This window comes from Arachis duranensis, chromosome 4, assembly GCF_000817695.3.
Source record: "Arachis duranensis cultivar V14167 chromosome 4, aradu.V14167.gnm2.J7QH, whole genome shotgun sequence".
Lineage (NCBI taxonomy): Eukaryota > Viridiplantae > Streptophyta > Magnoliopsida > Fabales > Fabaceae > Arachis > Arachis duranensis.
In genome coordinates, this window is record NC_029775.3 from 75,383,405 (window position 1) to 75,392,341 (window position 8,937).

Here is an 8,937-nt window from a genome sequence, read left to right on the forward strand (position 1 = left end):
GCATATCTCTTGGATTCCTTAATCAGAATCTTCGTGGTATAAGCTAGAATTGATGGCGGCATTCATGAGAATCCGGAAAGTCTAAACCTTGTCTGTGGTATTCCGAGTAGGATTCAGGGATTGAATGATTGTGACGAGCTTCAAACTCGCGATTGTTGTGCGTGATGACAAGCGCAAAAGAATCAATGGATTTTACTCCGACATGATCGAGAACCAACAGATGATTAGCCGTGCTGTGACAGAGCATTTGGACCATTTTCACTGAGAGGATGGGATGTAGCCATTGACAACGGTGATGCCCTACATACAGCTTGCCATGGAAAGGAGTAGGAAGGATTGGATGAAGGCAGTAGGATAGCAGAGATTCAAAAGGGGCACAACATCTTCATACGCCTATCTGAAATTCCCACCAATGATTTACAAAAGTATTTCTATCTTTGTTTTCTGTTTATTTATTATTATTAATTTCGAAAACCATTATAATCATTTAAATCCGCCTAACTGAGATTTACAAGATGACCATAGCTTGCTTCATACCAACAATCTCCGTGGGATCGACCCTTACTCACGTAAGGTTTATTACTTGGACGACCTAGTGCACTTGCTGGTTAGTTGTACGGAGTTGTGAAGAAAGTGCTGAGTTAGTAAATGCGCATACCAAGTTGAATGCCATTATTATAGATCACAATTTCGTGCACCAAGTTTTTGGCGCCATTGCCGGTGATTGTTCGAGTTTGGACAACTGACGGTTCATCTTGTTGCTCAGATTAGGTAATTTTCTTTTTGTTTTATTTTCGAAAAAAAATATTTTTCAAAATTCTTTCAAAAAATTTTTCCTTTTGTTTTCGAAAATTATTCTAAATTTTTAAGAATGAATTCTAGAGTTTCATGGTAACTTGTTGAAGCCTGGCTGGCTGTAAAGCCATATCCAAATTCTTTTGGATTGAGGCTTCCACTTGTCAACATAAAAGGCATGTATATGGAGTTGGATGAAGTATCAGCTGTTGCATGCCTGATTTATATCCTAAAGCTGGCTGGCTATTAAGCCATGTCCAACCCTTGGATTGGAGCTTTAGGCTAACATTGAAAGATTCCTGGAATTCTTATTAAAAATTTTGAATTTCTTATTTTCTTTTTCCTATAAAATTTCGAAAGAAAATACAAAAAAATCATAAAATCATAAAAAAAAACAAAAATATTTTGTGATTCTTGTTTGAGTCTTATGTCATGTTTTAAGTTTGGTGTCAATTGCATATTCATCTTGTTCTTGCATTTTTCAAAAATTCATGCATTCAGAGTGTTCTTCATGATCTTCAAGTTGTTCTTGGTAAGTCTTCTTGTTTGATCTTTAAATTTTCTTGTTTTGTGTTGTATGATGTTTTTCATGTGCATTTTTGCATTCATAGTGTCTAAGCATTAAAGATTACTAAGTTTGGTGTCTTGCATGTTTTCTTTGCATCAAAAATTTTTCAAAAAATATGTTCTTGATGTTCATCATGATCTTCAAAGTGTTCTTGGTGTTCATCTTGACATTCATAGTGTTCTTGCATGCATCATATGTTTTGATTCATAATTTTCATGTTGTGGGTCATTTTTGTTGTTTTTCTCTCTCATCATTAAAAATTCAAAAATCAAAATAATATATCTTTTCCTTATTTATCTCAAAATTTCGAAAATTTGAGTTGACTTGGTCAAAAATTTTTAAAACTTAGCTATTTCTTACAAGTCAAGTCAAATTTTCAAATTTAAAAATCTTATCTTTTTAAAATCTTTTTCAAAAATCAAATCTTTTTCATTTTTTTATTATTATTTTCAAAATTTTTAAAATTTATTTTCAAAATCTTTTTCTTATCTTTATTTCAAAGTTTTGAAAACTTTACTAACAATTAATGTGATTGATTCAAAAATCTGAAGTTTGTTACTTTCTTGTTAAGAAATGTTCAATCTTTAAATTCTAGAATCATATCTTATAGTTTCTTGTTAATCAAGTAATCAAATTTTAATATTAAAAATCAATTCTTTTTCAAAATATCTTTTTTATCATATCTTTTTCAAAATTTTATCTTTTTAAAAAAAATTGATTTCAAAATATCTTCTTATTTTCTTATCTTTTCAAATTTGATTTTCAAATCTTTTTCAAACTAACCAATTAACTTTTGTTTATTTTTTATCTTTTTCAAAACCACCTAACTAATTTTAGCTCTCTAATTTTCGAAAATTATCTCCCTCTTTTTCAAAATTCTTTTAATTAACTAATTGTTTTAAATTTTAATTTTAATTTTATTTCTTCCTTTAATTTTCGAAAATCACTAACCATTTTTCAAAATTAATTTTCGAAATTCTCGCCATTTCATCTTCTTCTATTTATTTATTTATTTACTAACACTTCTCTTCATCTCAAGAATCTGAACCTATCTTCACCCTTGTGTTTGGATTCTTACCTTTTCCTTCTTCTATTCCCTTTTTCTTCTACTAACATAAAGGAATCTCTCTACTGTGGTAAAGAGGATCCCTATTATTATTTTCTGTTCTCTTCTTTTTCATATGAGCAGGAGCAAGGACAAGAATATTCTTGTTGAGGTAGATCCTGAACCTGAAAGGACTCTGAAGAGGAAATTAAGAGAAGCTAAATTATAACAATCCAAAGACAACCTTACAGAAATTTTTGAAAAGGAAGAGGAGATGGCAGCCGAAAATAATAATGCAAGAAGGATGCTTGGTGATTATACTACACCTACTTCCAAGTTTGATGGAAGAAGCATATCAATCCCTGCTATTTGAGCAAATAACTTTGAGCTGAAACCTCAACTAGTTGCTCTACTGCAACAGAACTGCAAGTTCCATGGACTTCCATCAAAAGATCCCTACCAATTTTTAAATGAGTTCTTGCAGATCTGTGAGACTGTTAAGACTAATGGAGTAGATCCTGAAGTCTACAGGCTCATGCTTTTCCCCTTTGCTGTAAGAGACAGAGCTAGAATATGGTTGGATTCACAACTTAAAGATAGCCTAGACGCATGGGATAAGCTGGTCCGGCCTTCTTGGCTAAGTTCTTTCCTCCTCAAAAGCTGAGCAAGCTTAGAGTGGATGTTCAGACCTTCAAACAAAAAGATGGTGAATCCCTCTATGAAGCTTGGGAAAGATACAAGCAGATGACCAAAAGGTGTCCTTCTGACATGCTTTCTGAATGGACCATTTTGGATATATTCTATTATGGTCTATCTGAATTCTCTAAGATGTCACTGGACCATTCTGCAGGTGGACCCATTCACCTAAAGAAAATGCCTGCAGAAGCTCAAGAACTTATTGACATGGTTGCAAATAACCAATTCATGTATACTTCTGAGAGGAATTCCGTGAGTAATGGGACGCCTCAAAGGAAGGGAGTTCTTGAAATTGATGCTCTGAATACCATATTAGCTCAGAACAAAATGTTGACTCAACAAGTCAACATGATTTCTCAAAGTCTAAATGGATGGCAAAATGCATCCAACAGTACTAAAGAGGCATCTTCTGAAGAAGAAGCTTATGATCCTGAGAACCCTGCAATAGCAGAGGTAAATTACATGGGTGAACATTATGGAAAGACCTATAATTCATCATGGATAAATCATCCAAATTTCTCATGGAAGGATCAACAAAAGCCTCAACAAGGCTTTAATAATGGTGGAAGAAATAGGCTCAGCAATAGCAAGCCTTATCCATCATCTTCTCAGCAACAGACAGAGAATTCTGAGCAGAGCACCTCTAACTTAGCAAACTTAGTATTTGATCTATCTAAGGCCACTTTAAGTTTCATGAGTGAAACAAGGTTCTCCATTAAAAATTTGGAGGCACAAGTGGGCCTACTGAGTAAGAAAATCACTGAAACTCCTCCTAGTACTCTCCCAAGCAACACTGAAGAGAATCCAAAAAGAGAGTGCAAGGCCATTGACATAATCAACATGGCCGAACCTAGAAAGGAAGGAGAGGACGTGAATCCCAATGAGGAAGACCTCATGGGACGTCTCTCAAGCAAGAAGGAGTTCCCTATTGAGGACCTAAAGGAATCTGAGGCTCATATAGAGACCATAGAGATTCCGTTAATCCTCCTTCTGCCATTCATGAGCTCTGAAAACTATTCTTCCTCTGAAGAGGATGAAGATGTAACTGGAGAGCAAGTTGCTCAATATCTAGGAGCCATCATGAAGCTGAATGCCAAATTGTTTGGTAATGAGACTTGGGAAGGTGAACCTCCCTTGCTCATTAATGAACTAGATACATGGATTCAGCAAACTTTACCTCAAAAGAGACAAGATCCTGGCAAATTCTTAATACCCTATACCATAGGCACCATGACCTTTGAGAAGGCTCTGTGTGACCTAGGGTCAGGCATAAATCTTATGCCACTCTATGTAATGGAGAAGCTGGGGATCATTAAGGTACAACCTGCCATATTCTCACTACAGATGGTAGACAAGTCAATAAGAGAAGCTTATGGATTAGTAGAGGATGTGTTAGTGAAGGTTGAAGGCCTTTACATCCCTGCTGATTTCATAATCTTAGACACTAGGAAGGAGGAGGATGAATACATCATCCTTGGAAGACCTTTCCTAGCCATAGCAGAAGCTGTGATAGATGTTAACAGAGGAGAATTAGTCCTTCAATTGAATAGGGACTACCTTGTATTTAAAACCCAAGGGTGTTCCTCTGCAACCATGGAGAGGAAGCATGAAAAGCTTCTCTCAGTACAGAGTCAAACAGAGCCCCCACAATCAAACTCTAAGTTTGGTGTTGGGATGCCACAACCAAACTCTAAGTTTGGTGTTGAATCTCCACATCCAAACTCTAAGTTTGGTGTTGGGAGTCTACAACATTGACCTGATCACCTGTGAGGCTCCATGAGAGCCCACTGTCATGCTAGTGACATTAAAGGAGCGCTTATTCGGAGGCAACCCAATTTTTATTTATCTAATTTTATTTTTATTTTATTTTTTCTTTATGTTTTATTAGGTTCATGATCATGTGGAGTCACAAAATAAATACTAAAATTAAAAACAGAATAAAAAATAGCAGAATAAAAAGCACACCCTGGAGGAAGGACTTACTGGCGTTTAAACGCCAGTAAGGAGCATCTGGCTGGCGTTCAACGCCAGAACAGAGCATGGATCTGGCGTTGAATGCCAGAAACAAACAACATCCTGGCGTTTAAACACCAGGAATACACCCTGAGGAAAGCTGGCACTGAACGCCAGAAACAAGCATGGAACTGGCGTTCAACACCAGAAACATGCTGCAAATAGGCGTTGAACGCCCAGAACAAGCATGAAGCTGGCGTTCAACGCCAGAAATAAGCATCAATCTGGTGTTGAACGCTAGGATTGCATGCAGAGGGCGTTTTACACACCTCATTGGTGCAGGGATGATAATCCTTGGCACCTTAGGATCTGTGGACCCCACAGGATCATCTCAGGATCTGTGGACCCCACAGGATCCCCACCTACCTCAACTCACCTTCTCTCTTCTTCACACAATCCAATAACACTCTTCCCAAAAAAAAAATCCTTTACCAATCACCTCAATCTCTCTTCCCCATCACCTCTTCACTACTCACATCCATCTACTCTTCCTCATAAACCCCACATACCTTCAAAATTCAAAATCCCTTTTTCCCACCCAACCCACCCAATTTGGCCGAACTTTAACCCCTCTCCTCCACTATATAAACCCCTCCATTCTTCTTCATTTTCACACAACACAACCATCTCTTCTCTTCCTTGACCGAAACACTAACCTCTCTCCCTCTCCTCCATATCTTCTTCTTCTTCATCTATTATTTCTTGTCTTGCTCGAGGGCGAGCAATATTCTAAGTTTGGTGTGGTAAAAGCATAGCTTTTTTGTTTTTCCATAACCATTGATGGCACCTAAGGCCGGAGAAACCTCTAGAAAAGGAAAAGGGAAAACAAAAGCTTCTACCTCTGAGTCATGGGAGATGGAGAGATTCATCTCCAAAGCCCATCAAGACCACTTCTATGATGTTGTGGCCAAGAAAAAGGTGATCCCTGAGGTCCCTTTCAAGCTCAAGAAAAATGAGTATCCGGAGATCCGACATGAGATCCAAAGAAGAGGTTGGGAAGTTTTGACCAACCCTATTCAACAAGTTGGAATCTTAATGGTTCAAGAGTTCTATGCCAATGCATGGATCACTAGGAACCATGATCAAAGTGTGAACCCGAATCCAAAGAATTATCTTACAATGGTTCGGGGAAAATACTTAGATTTTAGTCTGGAAAATGTGAGGTTGGCATTCAAATTGCCCATGATGCAAGGAGATACACGCCCCTACACTAGAAGGGTCAACTTTGATCAAAGGTTGGACCAAGTCCTTATGGACATATGCGTGGAAGGAGCTCAAAGGAAAAGAGACTCCAAAGGCAAGCCAGTTCAATTAAGAAGACTGGACCTCAAGCCTGTGACAAGAGGATGGTTGGAGTTCATCCAACGCTCCATCATCCCCACTAGTAACCGATCCAAAGTTACTGTGGATCGGGCCATCATGATTCATAGCATCATGAATGGAGAGGAAGTAGAAGTTCATGAAGTCATCTCCCTTGAATTCTACAAAATAGCCGAAAAGTCCTCCACCATGGCAAGGCTAGCTTTTCCTCATCTTATTTGCCATCTATGTTACTCAGCTGGAGTTATCATAGAAGGAGACATCCCCATTGAGGAGGATAAGCCCATCACTAAGAAGATGATGGAGTAAAAAAGAGAGCCCACTCATGGATCCCAAGAGACACATGAGGAAGATCATCACCAAGAAATCCCGGAGATGCCTTAAGGGATGCACTTTCCTCCCAACAATTATTGGGAACAACTCAACACTTCTCTAGAAGATTTGAGTTACAATATGGATCAATTAAGGGTGGAACATCAAGAGCACTCCATCATTCTCTATGAAATTAGAGAAGATCAAAAAGCAATGAGGGAGGAGCAACAAAGGCAAGGAAGAGACATAGAAGAACTCAAGGACATCATTGGTAAGAGACATAGAAGAGCTCAAGGACATCATTGGTTCTTCAAGAAGAAAGTGCCACCATCACTAAGGTGGACTCATTCCTTGTTCTTATTTCTCTGTTTTTCGGTTCTTATGCTTAATGTTTATCTAGGTTTGTGTCTTTCCTACATGATCATTAGTATTTAGTAACTATGTCTTAAGGCTATGAATAATTCCATGAATCCTTCACCTCTCTTGAATGAAAAGTGTTTTTAATACAAAAGAACAAGAAGTACATGAGTTTTGAATTTATCCTTGAATTTAGTTTAATTATATTGATGTGGTAACAATACTTTTTGTTTTCTGAATGAATGCTTGAACAGTGCATATTTTTTATCTTACTGTTTATGAATGTTAAAATTGTTGGCTCTTGAAAGAATGATGAACAAAGAGAAATGTTACTGATGATCTGAAAAATCATAAATTTGATTCTTGAAGCAAGAAAAAGAGTGAATAGCAAAAGCTTGCAAAAAAAAAGTGGCAAAAAAAAAGAAAAAGAAAAAGCAAGCAGAAAAAGCCAATAGACCTTAAAACCAAAAGGCAAGGGTAAAAAGGATCCAAGGCTTTGAGCATCAATGGATAGGAGGGCCTAAGGAACTAAAATCCATGTCTAAGTGGCTAAATCAAGCTGTCCCTAACCATGTGCTTGTGGCATGCAGGTCCAAGTGAAAAACTTGAGACTGAGTGGTTAAAGTCATGATCCAAAGCAAAAAGAGTGTGCTTAAGAGCTCTGGACACCTCTAACTGGGGACTTTAGCAAAGCTGAGTCACAATCTGAAAAGGTTCACCCAGTCATGTCTCTGTGGCATTTATGTATCCGGTGGTAATACTGGAAAACAAAATGCTTAAGACCACAGCCAAGACTCATAAAAGTAGTTGTGTTCGAGAATCAACATACTTAACTAGGAGAATCAATAACACTATCTGAAATTCTAAGTTCCTATAGATGCCAATCATTCTAAACTTCAAAGGATAAAGTGAGATGCCAAAACTGTTCAGAAGCAAAAAGCTACAAGTCCCGCTCATCTAGTTAGAACTAATATTCATTGATATTTTGAGATTTATAGTCTATTCTCTTATTTTTATCCTATTTGATTTTCAATTGCTTGGGGACAAGCAACAATTTAAGTTTGGTGTTGTGATGAGCGGATAATTTATACGCTTTTTGGCTTTATATTTAGGTAGTTTTTAGTAGGATATAGTTACTTTTAGGGATGTTTTCATTGGTTTTTATGCTAAATTCACATTTCTGTACTTTACTATGATTTTGTGTATTTTTCGGTGATTTTAGGTATTTTCTGGCTGAAATTGGGGGACCTGAGCAAAACTCTGATAAAAAGGCTGACAAAAGACTGCTGATGCTGTTGGATTCTGACCTCCCTACACTCAAAATAGATTTTCTAGAGCTACAGAACTTTAAATGGCACGCTCTCAATGGCGTTGGAAAGTAGACATCCAGAGTTTTCCAGCAATATATAATAGTTCATACTTTATTCGTGATTAGACGACGTAAACTGGCGCTCAACGCCAGTTCCATGCTGCATTCTGGAGTCAAACGCCAGAAATACGTCACGAACCAGAGTTGAATGCCAAAAATACATTACAACTTGGTGTTCAACTCCAAAAAAAGTCTCTACACGTGTAAAGCTCAAGCTCAGCCCAAGCACACACCAAGTGGGCCCCGGAAGTGGATTTCTGCATCAATTACTTACTTCTATAAACTCTAGTAGCTAGTCTAGTATAAATAGGACATTTTACTATTGTATTAGACATTTTTTGACGTTTAGTTCTTAGACCATGGGGGCTGGCCATTTGGCCATGCCTGGACCATCACTTATGTATTTTCAACGGTGGAGTTTCTGCACACCATAGATTAAGGGTGTGGAGCTCTGCTGTACCT

At 37.4% G+C, this 8,937-nt stretch overlaps 1 non-coding gene across 1 annotated transcript; it reads right to left on the reverse strand.

Moving 5' to 3' along the window:
- Positions 1 to 3,074: 3,074 nt before the first annotated feature.
- Positions 3,075 to 3,182, reverse strand: LOC127747173 (small nucleolar RNA R71). The gene has a single exon (XR_008008977.1). It is a non-coding gene; the product is annotated as a small nucleolar RNA R71 (small nucleolar RNA).
- Positions 3,183 to 8,937: the final 5,755 nt, after the last annotated feature.